At 45.3% G+C, this 16,768-nt stretch overlaps 1 pseudogene; it reads left to right on the top strand.

Annotated features, from left to right (window-relative positions):
* The first annotated feature begins 110 nt into the window (after positions 1 to 110).
* LOC109736803 (probable cyclic nucleotide-gated ion channel 20, chloroplastic) lies at positions 111 to 13,417 on the top strand (annotated as a pseudogene).
* The last annotated feature ends 3,351 nt before the right edge of the window (positions 13,418 to 16,768 follow it).

Consider the following 16,768-nt stretch of genomic DNA (forward strand, 5'->3'; position numbering starts at 1 on the left):
ATATTATTATTATTATTTTTTTGCTGAAGGAAACTTACAATGACAGAAGGTATACATGTTCACTTGTAGTACACACATTTCCTTAGTTCATTAGCTCTAGGTGGTGTATTTTTAGTTTTTAAGAACACAAACCTATGAACCGTAAATAGTTGGAGGTAAATATTTTGTAAACCTGACATCTGCTACATATTCATGGGGAATGGGCTATAGTGCAATTATTTCTTCCTTAAATTTGTTCGTGCAGTTTTGTATCTTCAATTTATTTATGACCATACTTTAATATGTATATAGTAGGATGGCTATGCACTCCTAGTTGTATGCACTCCCACTCACCATATTTTTGTGTATGGCCAGGGTGATGGGTGGAAGAAGATTGGGTCTTCCCTTCCATACATTCCAATTCTAAACCCACATGCTAAGGCTGTTCGTCGATGGAACCAGTTTTTTGTAATATCATGCTTGGTTGCCATTTTCATTGACCCTCTGTTTTTCTTCCTACCTTTCATGGACAAGGTAAGCTTACATCCTTTTCTCCAAGCTTGGAGCTCTGTTAACGTCTGCAGTGGATCTAGGGCATCCACATTGTTTAGATGCCACTTAGCCTCTAAGTTGGGTCCCACAAGATGGCCAGTTTTTATGGAAATTTGCTGCAATTTTTAGATGATATTTTCCTCAAAGATGGACCCCATATTTAACTTAAATAAAGCGAAAGCTAAACCATATCCTACTGGCAGGTGGGCACCTGTAACCGTTTTTGTAGTTCATGGATGGCTGGAAGCAGCCTCCATGCTTGGAAGTGGCTAGCAAATTTTGCATGGTGTCCATGTTTGAGCGTTTGGCAGCACCTAGGAAGTCTTTCCTCAGAGGCTGCATTTTGACAACATGTGGATGTCACGGCATCCATTTGTATTTGCTTCTACGATCATGCGACTATTGCAATTTGGGCTTTTTGAGCTAGTGCCAGACCTAAAATCAAAAGAGTTCATGTCAGCTGTACATATTCTTGTAGTGCTCGATATATGGAACAATGCAGTTTTAAAATCTTTGTGTCTATTTGACAGCCAGAAACTTATTCCCCATATGTCTCTTTTCACTGTAAGACATAAAGTTAAAGCATCTAATTTGTTAAGCCCTGTATTGGATTGGATCTCTGGTCAAATTACTGTGTGTACATCAAGATTGTACTTTCTAAATTCTGAACAATATAGCCTTGACAGAAATTACCTATAAGTGTGCATTTTTAATTTTTGTGGTGCAGGATAACAAATGCATAGTGTTCAGTCGGTATTCGAAAGCATTAATTGTTGCAAGAACTGTGACTGATGTCATTTATGCTCTTCACATGCTTCTTCAGGTGAATATTGTCACATAATTCGTTCTATTTTTAATCTTCCTTGTCTATGAAATGACTATGCAACTCCCCTGAATTTTAAGAAAAAAAGGGTTTTCATAAATAGGTGTCAATCCATGGAAATAATCACCTCTTGTAAGTTCGAAATGTTTGTTTAGTATTCCACAAGCTTTTTTTTATTATGAATTAAAAGTATTGCCACTTTTAACAGCGAAAATCCCACTGACAGATTGAACCAGTTTCAAAGCAGTATTTTGGTTTTCAAATCTGGTACAATGTGGTGAACATTTTCAAATCTGGTTCAACCTGTCATTTGTATCAAATGCAGGGTCCACATTGGAATTTACTCTTTACTTATTAGCTACTACTCCCTCCGTCCGAAAATACTTGTCATCAAAAAGAATAAAAGGGGATGTATCTAGATGTATTTTAGTTCTAGATACATCCCTTTTCATCCATTTTGATGACAAGTATTTACGGACGGAGGGAGTATTAAATTCGCATATTTCCTTTAAAGTTATTATTGTAAGTACAACTTTGGAATTCCCTTCTATTAAGCTTGATATGAACTTACTTTCCTTGAGACAACACGACTCCCTTCTACTATGTAGCAAGAATTCTCACGAGGGGGTCATCCTTTTCTGTAAAATGTTCATATTTGCAGAGTTTTAGAGTGAAGTTGCTTCACTTCCTTGTAAATTGTGCCTGCAAAGTTACAATCAGTGCATCATGATATAAAGGTTCTACCATGTTTAGCACTATTTAGTTTCTTGCAAAATTTGGAGAGAAAAATATTGTTAGCGAGTCAAAACACTGATTGAATGAAAGTTGGCTAGCTTGAGTGACCAAGGCAAAACAGCCTGTTATTATACTAAAAAAATCAGAAGTTTGATGTACACGTTTAAGCAAATGTTTAGACATTAGTTGGGTTTTGCTTGATTTACCATCTCTTTTCAGTTCTAAAGCAATTCTTTTGATTAGCATCTGCTGCTTTTTTTGCCCTTCTGTTGTTTGTTTGGTAGTAGCTGTAGCGTTAGTCTGCAGCATACACACTCATTCCGTTTGAGCTTGCTTTTGTTCTGCTTTGACTCAAGAGGTCCCATTCAACATTCATCATTATTTGTGTATAACTACCAACGTGCGATACTTAATTCTGATATTCCCATTTAGAAGGAGGGGTCAGGGCCCATCCTGGCTTTCTAAGCTCTGCTTTGTCATAACAAATTCCTGTTTTCAGAACTTTGAATATCTTTTGTTTGTTCTAAGGACACAAGAATAGGGATCAACATGCATGAGATGTTCTTTTTTGCAGTTTAGGATGGCCTATGTGGATCCAGAGTCAAGAATAGCGGGAGCAGGAGATTTAGTTGACGAGCCTAAGAAAATCGCTATGCGCTATCTTCGTGGTGCTTTCATAGCCGACCTATCTGTTATGCTTCCAGTTCCTCAGGTACTGTGTGTTTTGTTCGCTTGAATATAAGTTGCTTATATTAGAAATGAGTAAGTTGCCTTTTAAAATTATGTGACTAACACTTATTTTTGTTTAGAAAAATCACTGTCCATGTTTTCCTCAGAAATAATTTGTTTCTTCAAGTTCTTAACATTCTTTGTTTCTATTGGAGGGCCAGTAACTTAGTATTAGGGTCTAATAAGAGCCTCAGTTTGTATTCTAATAAGAGTCTGGTACAATTGTAAGCACTATAACTCTATAAATAATGACGAGAATGCACATTAGAGTCGTTAGTATGTTGTTCCGTGTGATCTGTGGTCGTTGAGAGTTTAATTGGCTTGATGCGGGAGGTTCAGGGCATGCTAGATAAGCCCTGTAATGAGGGGGGAATGCTGGTGACATTGAAATCGGTATCAACGGTGGTGAATGTGGTAGGTTTGGAGGTGCCAGCGCTGGTAAGCTCGATGGTGATCTTGGTGGCTATGGAGTTCTTTGCGGTGGTCCAGGAGATGGAACTATTAGAGAGGTCTAGGAAGGTGATTGAACTTGGCAGAGGTAGCCGAGCTAGAGAGGTGAAGACCAGACTAGTGGTTGTGTTCGTAAGAGTTGGAGCATTGTATTCTGATAGAGGCTAGGGTGGAGGTGGTGATCATGGTGCAGTGGTCTATGGTGATATTGGTATGTGAGTATACCAATCTCATATTTTGGTCACCGGCGTTAGTAAAAGAAATAGGAGGTAGCCGATTAGACGCCGCCGCGGTCCTGCCGGCGGACGGCACGCGAGGCGGAGCCGCGATCCTGTGGGACTCCTCCAAGATCACCATCACCACTACTGCGATCGGCCAATTCTCCATCACAGCCCGCGCAACGCTCCTGCAGAGCAGCAGCACGTTCTGGATTACCACCGTCTACGGGCCTACCGACGACAACCGCAAGGAGGAGTTCCTTGCTGAGCTGATCAAAGCCATGCCACCTGCCGGGGAGCCTTGGTTAATCAATGGTGACTTCAATGTAATCTATGAGGCGAGGGACAAGAGCAACCTCAACCTAAACAGGCGGATCATGGGCAGATTCAGAGCAGCCATTGACCGAGCTGGGCTGCGAGAGATCAAATGCAAGAACAGACACTTTACTTGGAGTAATGAGAGGGAAAACCCCACGTTCGTCGCCATCGACAAAATGTTTTGCAATCTGGAGTGGGAAACCCTGTTCCCCTCCTACATCCTGATGGCCGCGTCCACGACATGCTCAGATCATTGCCCTCTTCTGCTGTCCAACGCCACTGCACCGAACCGCAAGGCAATCTTTAGGTTTGAGACGTTCTGGACGCGGTTCCCGCACTTCCAGCAGACGGTAGCCAGGGCTTGGTAGAGGTCGGTCAACCACAGCTGCCCTTTCACAAGACTGAAGATCAAACTGAAGAGAGTCGCGGCTGACCTGAAGATCTGGGCAAAAACTCTGTTCAGCGAGACCAAGTTGCAGTTTCATCTGGCTTCAGAGGTTGTACTGCGTCTGGATGTCGCACAAGAGAAGAGGCAGCTCACACACAGCGAGTTCTGGCTACGGAAAACCCTGAAGCTGAAGATTGTGGGCCTTGCAGCCCTCGAGCGCGTCAGAAGGCGGCAGGCCTCGCGCATCACTTGGCTGAAGGCGGGTGACGCTTCCACAGCATTTTTTCAGGCAAAGCAAACCTCCAGGCGACGAAGAAACTTCATTCAGTGCATCCAATCGGCAGGCGGCCTCAAGACTAGCCACGCTGACAAGGTGGCCGCTGTGCACAAGCACTTCTCTTCCTTGCTGGGGCAGAAAAGAAATCGGCCTCGCACGATCAACTGGGAGGCGCTGGGGCTACCAAGGCTGCAAGCTGGGGGCGGACTCGACAACCCCTTCTCGGAGGCAGAGGTTTATGCAGCGATTTGTGCATCCCCGTCGGAGAAGGCGCCAGGCCCCGACGGCTTCAACAGCACTTTCTTCAGAGCATGCTGGCCAACTATCAAGGGGGATGTAATGGATGTGTTTGAAAGTTTCTATCAGCTGGCTGACGGAGATTTTGGCGCGCTGAACCGTGCCCTCATCGTGCTGCTGCCCAAAAAGGATGGTGCAATTCAAATGGGTGACTTCAGGCCCATCAGCCTGATACATTCAGTGGCTAAGTTGATCACAAAGGTGCTGTCCATCAGGCTTGTAGGTGTATTGGACCAACTGATCTCTCCAGCACAGAGCGCATTCCAAAGGAAGAAAGGAATCCATGACAGTTTTCTCTACGTCCAGAACTGCGTCAGAAAGTTTCAGAAAAAGAGAAAACCAATGCTTCTGCTCAAGTTAGACATTGCCAAAGCTTTCGACACCATCTCCTGGGAATATCTCCTGGAACTCATGCAGCAAATGGGTTTTCCCTCTAGATGGGAGACTGGGTCGCGCTCCTCCTCTCGTCTGCAACGTCCTCCTGCATGCTCAACGGAGACCCTGGGCCAAGCATTTTGCATCAGTGTGGGCTCAGGCAAGGCGCCCCCCTGTCCCCAATTCTGTTCATCCTCACCATTGACCCATTGCACAGACTACTGGAAGCAGCTACAAGAGATGGCGCGCTCGCGCCGCTACCGGAAAGAACGGTGAGGCTGCGAGCGACCCTGTACGCCGATGATGCAGTGATCTTTGCAAACCCTGAGCGGCAAGAAATCGACCTCCTCATGCAGCTCCTCAGCGACTTCGCCGACGCATCCGGGCTGCGCATGAACCCGCAGAAATCATCGGCTGCTCCGATTAGTTGCGAAGACGTAGACCTCAACCAGGTGCTGGAGGGTTTTGGCGGCTCCATCGTCAGCTTCCCCATTAGATACTTAGGCCTACCAGTATGCATCAGCAGGACTAGGCTAGTCCACTTGCAGTATCTCATCGACCGGACTGGCAGGCTGGAAGGGCCGGCTCATGCCAATAGCAGGCCGGCAGGTGCTGGTGCGGTGCGTGCTCTCTGCACTGCCAGCCTTCGCCCTCGCCGTCCTGCACGCCCCGAAGAAATTCCACAAAGAGGTGGACAAAGCAAGACGCCGGTTTCTCTGGGCCCAGGACGAGGAAATCTCAGGCGGGAAGTGCAAGGTCAACTGGAAGCTCGTAACCTCGCCGGTGGATTGCGGTGGACTTGGCATACCAGACATGGAACGTTTTGCGCGCGCACTCCGTCTACGGTGGCTCTGGCTCGCATGGAAGCATCCGGACAGGCCATGGGTTGGCACGGGCTCGCCGTGCGACGACAAGGACAGAGAGTTGTTCGCCGCTGAAACTAGAGTCGCCATAGGGAATGGAAGGAGGGCCACGTTCTGGAACTGCACCTGGCTCGGCGATCAGCCGCTCAAACTTTGGTTCCCTCTGCTGTTCGCCAACTCATCCAGAAAGAACCGATCGGTGGCCGAAGCGCTCCAAGACGACAGATGGATCCTCGATCTCCGGAGAGGCAACGCAATGGAGATCATCCCGCAGCTGGTCTCTCTGCGCTGCAGCATCCGCGAGGCCAACATCACCCTGCAGGATGAGGCGGAGGATGAGATCTCCTGGCGAGCGGGAGGTCAGTACAGCGCCAAATCAACCTACGATGCTCAGTTCGTTGGGCAGCCCAGAGGTGCACTACAGCAGCTCATCTGGAAGGTATGGGCGCCGGGGAAATCAAGTTCTTCATGTGGCTGTTGCACCACGACCGGCTCTGGTGCAATGACCGGCTGCAGCGGCGTGGATGGGAAAATGGCTACTTCTGCTAGTTATGCCTCAGAAACTTGGGGAGCTCGGCACACCTTCTTTGGGACTGCCCCACGTCACAGCAGATTTGGGCCAGGGCAGTGGCATGGAGGGGTTGCGGCGCGTTGAACCCAGCCACCTGGGACGGGTGCAAGACCACAATGGAGGCCGTCACTGCAATAGTCTCTGCATCATCACCATCCGACAGGCGAGCCACCAAATCCATGGTGGCTCTGGTTGCATGGCACATCTGGCAGGAACGCAACAGCTGCACGTTCAGGAAGAAGGCGGCTTGCATTGACGATGTGATTAGTGCGTGCAGAAGAGAGTTGGAGCAATGGAGACTAGCAGGACCGAAAGAATTAGAGCCCCCCTTTGGGGATATCACATGAGGAATAAACCTTAGTCTGTACCTAGAGGGTAGGGGGAGGGGGAGAGCCTGCGTGCTCTTCCTTAAACCCGGTCTTTCTTCAGTCGCTAATCTCCTTTGATTAGTGACAATTTTTCTAACTCTCTCTTCTGCTAAATCAATGAAAAGCCAGGCAACTGGGTCTTTCAAAAAAAAATCTCATATTTTACTTCAGTCATGGCAGCTGAAGCAAGCCTTGTAAAGTGGAGGCCTTGTTGGTGGTATTGGTTGTGCCTTTGATTGTTGGTTAGGTGACTTTAGTCAAGGAAGCGTCTTAGTGAGTCTATTGCAATATGTCTGAAGATGGGCATGATTGCATCAGGCCCATATTGAGGGGAGTGTTGGATTGTTAAGAGTATGCACTAGAGTTCATTGCAGTCCTGAACACTATATAAAGGGCATGTAGTCTTGGGGGACAGAACACCCTTTCAGTTACGCATGCTGTATTTCAATTTTCCTCTTACAATTTCCTTGAAAGCTCTTTCAGTCTTAGTTGTTCATGCTAGTCCCGATAAGTTAGATCCCAGGTGTTGAGCCTATTTTAAATAAGAATATTCTGCTGGTTGGCGTCGCAAAGTATTCAGAGGCTTCTGCACTACAATTTGAGAGTTGCAAGTACTCGTCTACAATTAGCATTGCAGATATAACTCGGTTTTTCTAACGTTGTTGTGTTAGATATTGTACTAGTTGTGTGTTTGGTCTGTTATATCGTTACTGCTTTGCTTATTTCCCTACACTTCTACATGAACATGCACTGTTAACATGTGTTGGCCTTTGGCCCATTGGAAGAGAGTAAGGATCTACTCCAACAAGCTGGTACATACAAATGTGTCACCACCAGAGCGCCTTCATACGAGATCGATCCATCCAGGATAATTTCCTCTACGTTCGGAATGTGATCAAGGCCGCACACACTGCCAAATCTCCCATGGTGTTCCTGAAATTGGATATAGCGAAAGCCTTTGATTCGGTGTGCTGGGTTTTTCTTCTGGAGGTGATGGAAGCAATGGGCTTTGGACAGAGGTGGCGTGATATGATATCACTGATGCTCTCATCGTCCTCTTCACGTGTGCTGCTCAACGGAGTGCCTGGAGTGCCGTTTCATCATCGGTGTGGTTTAAGGCAAGGGGATTCTTTGTCACCATTGTTGTTCATTTTGGCAATGGAGCCGCTGCAGCGATTGCTTCAGTTGGCAACACAGAGAAACATTCTGTCGCGGCTACGACCGAGGGTAGCGCGCTTCCGATCTAGTTTCTACGCCGATGACGCAGCTTTGTTCATCAACCCGGTGGCAGATGACTTTAACGCTGTACAGGCCATTCTCACCCTGTTTGGGGATGCCTCTGGATTAAGAACAAACGTGACCAAATCAGTGGCCTACCCAATAGCTTGTGCAAACATAGATATGCAGTCATTGTTCGTCTTTTTTGGAGGGGAGCCAGGAGCCTTCCCATGTCAGTACCTAGGACTCCCACTCGGGACCCGGAAGCCAAGGAGGGTTGAGCTGCAGCCATTGATTGATAAGATTGCTAGAAGACTATCTAACAGAAGGGGGAGGATGATGAACCGTATGGGAAGGCTGGTGTACATTAACTCGGTGGTCACAGCCACGGCTACATATTACCTAACGGCTTTCCAGCCGGACAAGTGGCTGATCAAGAAAGTGAACAAACTTAGGAAGAATTTCCTTTGGGATGCGGACGATGGAAACATTGGGGGAAAGAGCTTGGTTAACTGGAGACAAGTTTGCACTCCAAAGCGATATGGTGGCCTTGGGGTGAAGAACATCGAGTGCTTTGGCCGGGCATTGAGGCTTCGCTGGGAGTGGTTTAGATGGGGAGAGGAGGACAGGCCATGGAAGGGCTCGGACACGCCTTGCGATTCCACGGATAAGCAACTCTTCGCCAGCTGCACCAAAATTCAGCTGGGGGATGGAAACACGGCATTCTTTTGGACGGACAGATGGCTTAATGGCGAGGCATTCTCTGTCTCTACCCCTGAGCTCTTCAAGTTGGCAAGGTTTAAAAACTGACCGTCAAACAGGGGTTGCATAACAGCAAATGGATGACAGGGCTGCACAGCATGAACAGTGAGGAGCAGTTGACAAAATTCTTTCAGATATGGGACAAGGTACAGGTGGTCACACTGGAGCCGAGGAAGGACAAAGTTGTATGGAACCTGACGACAAACGGAGTATATTCGTGTACCTCTGCCTACGAGGCACAATTCTTCACTCGGATTCATAAACCAGAGCTATCACGACTATGGAGAGGAATGGTGGAGGGGAAAGTAAGATTCTACCTATGGCTGCTGTTGCAAAACCGGAATTGGACGGCTGACAGATTGCAGGCGCGGGGGTGGCCGCACAACGCGCTTTGCAGCCTATGTGATCAGGAGTTGGAAGCAGCGAATCATCTTTCCTTGCACTGCTCCTTTGCCAAGGTGATCTGGGACTTGTTCCGGAGATCAACAGATGATCTATGCAGTGCGGCTGCCACGGCGACGTCCATATCTGAATGGTGGGAGCACACCGGACGTGGCAGAGGCTCGAAGGACCAAAACAAAGAGGAAATGACGCTGGCAGCTTACATAGTGTGGAACTTATGCAAGGAGAGGAACAGAAGGGTTTTCGAGCACAAAGAAATGGGTCCGCTAGAGTTGGCCGCGTCGATTACTGATGAGGTAAACATGGTCAAGTTAGCCATGAGTAGGGGACAGCACTCAGAGAGACGCTAGAGTGACACTAGCCTGATGATCTTATTTGCAGAGATGATATGGCTAGTTGGTCAGGGATGTAATGTGTAATATGTAACAATTCTTTTCTACTATAATGCAAAGGCAGAGCTCCTGCCATTCACGTCAAAAACAAATGTGTTTCTTTAACTGGTGTGGTTGGAGTTATAAAAAACCACAAGCTTCTACAATCACATAAATTAATATGTTGTTGGAAATATGTTACCCACATTTGACCTTTTCTTTTCTCCCTGATGCAGGTGATGATAGGACGGGTTATCCCTAAGTACATTGGGGTATCCGGTGCAAACTATGCGAAGAATTTGTTGCATGCCACAATTCTTGTTCAGTATGCCCCACGTGTCTTCAGATTTGTGCAACTACTTGGTGGGCAATCTGCTAATGGATTTATTTTGGCTGGACATGTAGTTGGTTCGCTTTGGTACCTCTTTGGATTACAGGCCAGTCTCTCAAACATATACCATATCATTCATGTGTGCTTCAAATGCATCCTTATTTTTGAAGATAATAACAGATTGCCCAACTATATATCAATTATATTTATGTCACCTGGGGATTTAGCAACCCAACTAGCATAAAATAAATGGTGCAGGGTGTGGTGTTTGAGATATACTAACCAAAGTTTCTGATGTATAAAAAGGAGAACCACGACCTTGCACTGTTCATATGCATTTAGACTGGCAACTTATCTTATTTGGTTGATGATATTAGGGATGCCTTTGAGTTTTTGTACTCTATTATGTTCTTCAATTTAGGGATTTATTTCTCCACAATGGAAAATATTGCAATCCGAGTGCTCGTTTGGTTTTTCGTCATTAGTAGTTTGATTCCCCAACCCTCTTAATTATTACCCCAGATGTCAGTTATGATAACATGTATCTTTTCACATTTTATGCAGAGTGTTAATTATTGTCTACAGAATTCTTGTTCTGCACTTAATATAACATCATGTGCTCAGTTTATAGACTGTGGGTATGGCATTGGTGGGCTGGACAGAGTAAAGAGGCAGCGGTGGTTCAACGATTCGATGTCGCGAAGCTGTTTTGATACTGCAAATGGTTTTTTCAAATATGGAATCTATGAACAATCTGTGTTGCTAACCACAGAACCTGCTATTAACCGCTACACATATTCGTTATTTTGGGGGTTTCAGCAAATAAGTACTTTGGCGGGTAATCTGGTGCCAACCTATAATGTATGGGAAGTTCTATTCACAAAGGGTATCATTGCCTTGGGGCTGTTCCTTTTTGCGTTACTTGTCGGTAACATGCAGATTTTCCTTCAATCACTTGGAAAAAGGTAAGCCGCTGAACAGCAACTTCATCCTTCTTATGGACTGGTTTTGTTGCCAACTGGAAAGTAATTCATAGGACTATTTTCTTACTCATAGGAGATTGGAAATGCAACTGAGGAGACATGATATTGAACAATGCATGAGCCACAGGCAACTCCCAGAAGATCTGAGAAGGAGGGTTAGACATGCAGAAAGGTTTAGTTGGGTGGCTATGAGAGGAGTGAATGAAGAAGAGCTTTTGGGCAGCTTACCAGAAGATATCCAGAGAGATATACGCCACCATTTTCACAGATTTCTTAATAAGGTTTGACATATTCATGTTTTTACAACCACTTGACTTCCTCTCAGATCTATAGTCAAATGAACTTTTCTATCAAAAAATGAATCTTGCTTATCATGTGTAAATGAGATTATTCTTTGGACGAGGTAGAGGAAGCTCCCGCCCTAATTCAGTGTGAGTAACAGTATGGCAAGATATGGCATCTTTTGAAAGCACCTTTTGCATTGATATGACATATTTTTCCTGCCTCCACTAGCATTATGTCTTTTCTTCCTTGGTTTACCAGCAGACCTTTCTAGGTTTGGAGGAATCATTTCAAAGCCAGGGTCAAATTCTGGCCATTGAGTCTTGTCACACATTGGAGTAACTCTAAACTGATAAGCCATCTTGAACCTCTACTGAATAGTAATCATCTACAAACTTCTCAATATTAAGAACTTTTCCAAATAGAGCTATAGCATGAGTGCATGGTTTTCCAGAAAGCTACCAATGTCCACATCCACAATTTATATCAACCGCTACTCTCCAATTCTTCCCTTCTTTTGTTATTCCTGAAATCTCAGCTGACATTGCTCCACTCTTCTGGATTTCATAGTGCAGCCCTCGGCTCTTCATGTTCAACTCATGTAACACACTTGGCAGGATAAGCCCTTCCATTCTATTGGCCATCTCTTACCTTGTGTAAATCTTCTCCATGATCTTCTTCCGGTGTAATCCCCTTTGTGGAAAAAATGATCTTCTTCCTAATCTTATCCATATGATCAACAACTGGAAGGTCTTTGTAATCTTTAATCCAACTGTTGAAGCATTATTAGATGTTGTCATCCACATAATCAGCCTTGCACACACTTTGGAGAATCTTCTTAATAATTGCCTTAGGATTAGTTGTTGCAATTTTCTCCATTAGTGTATCGTACCTATGTTCTGTACATGCCAATGCGCAAGGCCACATATACTTCAGCACATCACCCCTAAATATGTTTCTAAAATTAGCCATGAGATGCCTGAAACACTCACAGTGCGTGTGTGTCTGCCTAAGCCTGGTTCGTGTTGAGTTGTTTTTGCACAAGGGAAAAATCTGAAATTGGAAAATACTTAATCGATTAAAAAAAGTGCAGTAGCGACGAGAGTAATAGAAACAAACAGAATGGTAGATGGCTATAACGTTGCGATCTTTTGACGGTATATATCTAAAGATGAAACTTTCGATGGTATATATCTAATGTAGGTTCTTTTGATTGTACAAACCCAAATTTCCCTATATTAATCATGAGAACCGTGCTGTCTTTATTTGTAGATTCGATTATTCGCTTTGAAGGATTGTGGACTTTGCGACGCTGTCTGTGACAAGTTGAAGCATAAGTTATATGTTAGGGGAAGTGACATTCTTTCTCAGGATCAGCTTGTTGAAAAAATCATCTTTGTAGTGCGGGGTAAACTAGAAGCATCAGAGCAGATGGAAGCAAGTCTCCATTACATGAAGGAGCTGTGTGTGGGGAAGAGCTGCTTATGTGGTGGTTGGAGCAGCAAGCTTCAGGTTTGCAGATATTTACCTTAGCTTATTGCTTTGTATTTGTTTTTTAGTTTGACTGATCTTTTCTTATATTCTTCTCTATATTACATCGTCCAAATTTCTATCAGATGGGGAGAGGATGAAGCTGCACTGGAAGGCAATATGTACGATCAGATGCCTAACAAATGTTGAAGCTGTTGTGCTGCAGTTCACCGATTTGGAAAGAATCACTCTGGAGTTTTCAACACTATTGCAAAATCCACGTTATCGCGGCGATCAGGTATCATCATCAAGTTTCTGGTCGGCTGAAATATGTACACATTAAGTTTTCAGTTGATGAAGCTGATGCAAGGCCCCATCTTAGTTTGTTTACTGATGCTTGGATCATGTCGAACAGGTATGACTCACCGTCCTGGAGGACCGCTGCAGCAATCCATATCCAGGTCGTGTGGAGGCACCGTCAGAGGCGACTGAAGGGAGCTGCACTGTTGCAAGGTTAGTGATACTAGATTCAGCATAATTGATGTCATTGGTGGCTATGTGGATATGCTAGAGCTTGAGCTACTGGGAACCAAATAAACAATGTAACAACACAAATCATAGTTTTAGCTAGTTTGTAGGGCACGGCCGTATGCTAATGGAGGTTAGATTCGAAAGGAGAACTGGCATGGTCATGCTGCATTCACTTGTTCCTTATTGGTGGGGATCATGTAGCTTCAGAACCCAGAAGAGCGTTCTGTGTTTTCTACTTAAGAGTGCACGTTGTAGAACATTGCAACTCCAATGCTAAATTGCTGATATCGTTTCTGTTAGGCAGGCTGTTTGTCACAACTTTCCTCTTAGGTCTTTTGATATATGCCATTAAACATTTGTACTTGATTCGCAAAAAGTCTCCATAACTTTACGTGATGCTGAATATTTTTCAGGTGATCTGTAGCATGTCCATATGCAGTGTATTCATTTACACGTATTTATATCCCATTGCTTTATCTCATATTTATTGACTTCCGCATATTTTATTTCGTTGGCCTCTCTTTGTAGGTTCCGCAGTGCTATCTGAGTTCTTAACTTGATTTTCTATTCTTATTTTTGGTCCAGGAATGTAGCCTCAACTAATTGCTCCCTGACCACACCATCATTTGACATACCAGATGTTGAAATCTTTTTGCTTCCCCATCTCTCCTTACATGCTGGGAAGTTTCACAAGGAAAAGAGAATCAAATGTATCTGCAATCGAAGATCCACATGTAAATTTCCAGGGGCCCTGTCAGCACAATCTCGTGGTGCCAGGAATGCTGCTGCTTAATACGATGTCGTGACCTACAATCCTCGTTGAGCTGCTTTCGCTGAAAATACTTTTTTCAAAGAAGTGATGCGAGTGAACTAACATGAGTGTTTTGCCAATTGTGTTGAGAAAACTTCTTCCACTTTGTATATCAGCATTTGATGTCCCCGAATAGTGTTTGCCCTTTTGGCTTTGACAGGAGTAACGTTGTTAGATGTGTGCAAACTGTTGACAGATGATGTTGTTGGCTCTCGTGGACAAGGGTCGTCGTAACTCTTTTGATATGGAATGCTCTCTTTTCTGACATTTGTTTGGTGCCTATTTCTTTGGTGTTCGCCACCTTTTGGTTGCGACGGTGGTACATGCTCTGTTAACTCTGTTGGGAGTTAGAACCAGTAGATGACGTTCACTCTACAAGGAGAGACTAAATATGTCATTTGTCTTCCGGTTAATAGTGAATGGATGGATTATGGAGGGAGTGTGGCTTTCATTTGAAAGTTGTAGGTGTACGATTCATCTGTGCTGAATGATCTTGTTATAGCCAGGTGCAGTTTCAATATGTAAAGGAAACCACAAAGCCCAAAATCGTTCAAACATATTGCAAAGATACGTACGGATTTTAGAACAGCCTAGCTAGATCTTGCAGAATATATCTGTGACTGCAGGGACAGAATTGTAGCCGGCAATTCTAGAGCAGAATATATCTATGATGGCTTTCCTGGTGAAAACCACGATGCCACTGAGCACCCTCTTAATCGTCAACAGTTGAACATGTGAAGAGTGAAGTCCATTTTAAACCACGAAGGCCCAGCACGCCAGTGAGAGGATGCAGGCAGCGGGCCCGCATGTCAGAGAAGCTACACCATGCCTCTGCGGCTTTCGTGAATGCCAAGCCAGTGTCTGGCTATAAAATGAGCCCAACGGCACCATTGCCGTGAGCACGAACAACTTTCTCCTCTCAGGGTTGGTTGGCAGTAGTGTAGCCTCTGTCCTCTCTCCTTGCATAGCGCAGGTGTGCTCTCGCGAGAAATGCATCTGCATTCCCACGGGCAAACACGAGTGTTCTCTCACTGACAGTGCAAGTGTGCTTTTCGTGATAGAGCACAACCAAACCATAAAAGGGAAAACAAAGGAGGTGTCCTCCCACCGACAACACAGTTGTGCTCCCACCGGCAGCATAGCCATGCTCCATGCATGGTGGAGCACATCGACACAAGAAAGGAAAAATGAAAGATGTGCTTCCACGAGAAACACACATATGCATCTATGGAAGACGCAGTTGTACTCCCAGTGGTGCAACACATCCAACCACGAAAGGAAAAAAAGGAAAAAAGAAACCTGCGCGACAACTTCATCTTCCGCCATGTGTCAAACACAAAGCGCACGCGAGATCGACCTTGTCACGTGATGTCGTGCCACTTGTCACATGAATAAGTAGGCGCTGATATGTATCGCCTACATCTCGGTCGCTAGCATGTGTGGTGGGTTAGCCCATTGGCGCACACCACGAATCACTAGCTCCTTATACAAGTTGTGGTTTCTTTTTGCCTTTTGTTTTTTCCCACTATCCACGTTTTAAAAATATTCATGAATTTTAAAGAGTCTTCGCCAATGAAAAACTTATTCATGAATTCAAAAAAAGTAAATTTTAAAAACTAGTCACAAAATGGGGGAAAAGTTTGAGAATTAAATAAATGTTCGTGAAATAGGAAAAAATCCACAAAATTCAAAAAATGTTCACCTATTTAAAAAATGTTCATAAATTCAGAAAATGCTCATGGTTCAAAAAATATTCGTGGATCTGAGAAAAGTGTCATGAATTGAAAAATGTTCACAAATTTAATAAATGTATGAATTTGATAAACTAAAAAAGATAAAAAAACTGAAACAAAGAAAATCAGAACATAAAAATTAAAAATAAAATAAAACCAAACATAAGGTTCTGGAACCTTCAAAACCATGCTACTCCATACACTTCTGCTACCGCACTAATGGGTCGGCACTGAAGGTTACAAACTGGTTTTACACCCTTCCATGCGGGTATTTCCCTGTTGGGAATCGTAGCATAATTTTAAAATTTTCCTACGCTCACCAAGATGCATCTATGGAGTGTACTAGCAACGAGGGGAAAGGAGTGCATCTACATATCCTTGTAGATCGCGAGCGGAAGCGTTCCAATGAACGTGGATGACGGAGTCGTACTCGCCGTGATCCAAATCACCGATGACCGAGTGCCGAACGGACGGCACCTCCGCGTTCAACACACGTACGGTGCAGCGACGTCTCCTCCTTCTTGATCCAGCAAGGGGGAAGGAGAGCTTGATGGAGATCCAGCAGCACGACGGCGTGGTGGTGGATGTAGCGGGTCTCGGCAGGGCTTCGCCGAGCTTTTGCGAGACGGAGAGGTGTAGCAGGGGAGGAGGGAGGCGCCCAAGGCTGTTGTGTTGCTGCCCTCCCTCCCCCCCTTTATATAGGCCCCCTGGGGGGCGCCAGCCCTGGAGATGGGATCTCAAGGGGGGGGGGGGGCGGCCAAAGGGGGGAAGGGGTTGCCTTGCCCCCCAAGGCAAGTGGGAAGCCCCCCTAGGGTTCCCAACCCTAGGCGCATGGGGGGAGGCCCATGGGGGGGCGCCCAGCCCACTAGGGGCTGGTTCCCTTCCCACTTCAGCCCACGGGGGCCTCCGGGATAGGTGGCCCCACCCGGTG

Source organism: Aegilops tauschii, chromosome 7 (genome assembly GCF_002575655.3).
Source record: "Aegilops tauschii subsp. strangulata cultivar AL8/78 chromosome 7, Aet v6.0, whole genome shotgun sequence".
NCBI classification, from domain to species: domain Eukaryota; kingdom Viridiplantae; phylum Streptophyta; class Magnoliopsida; order Poales; family Poaceae; genus Aegilops; species Aegilops tauschii.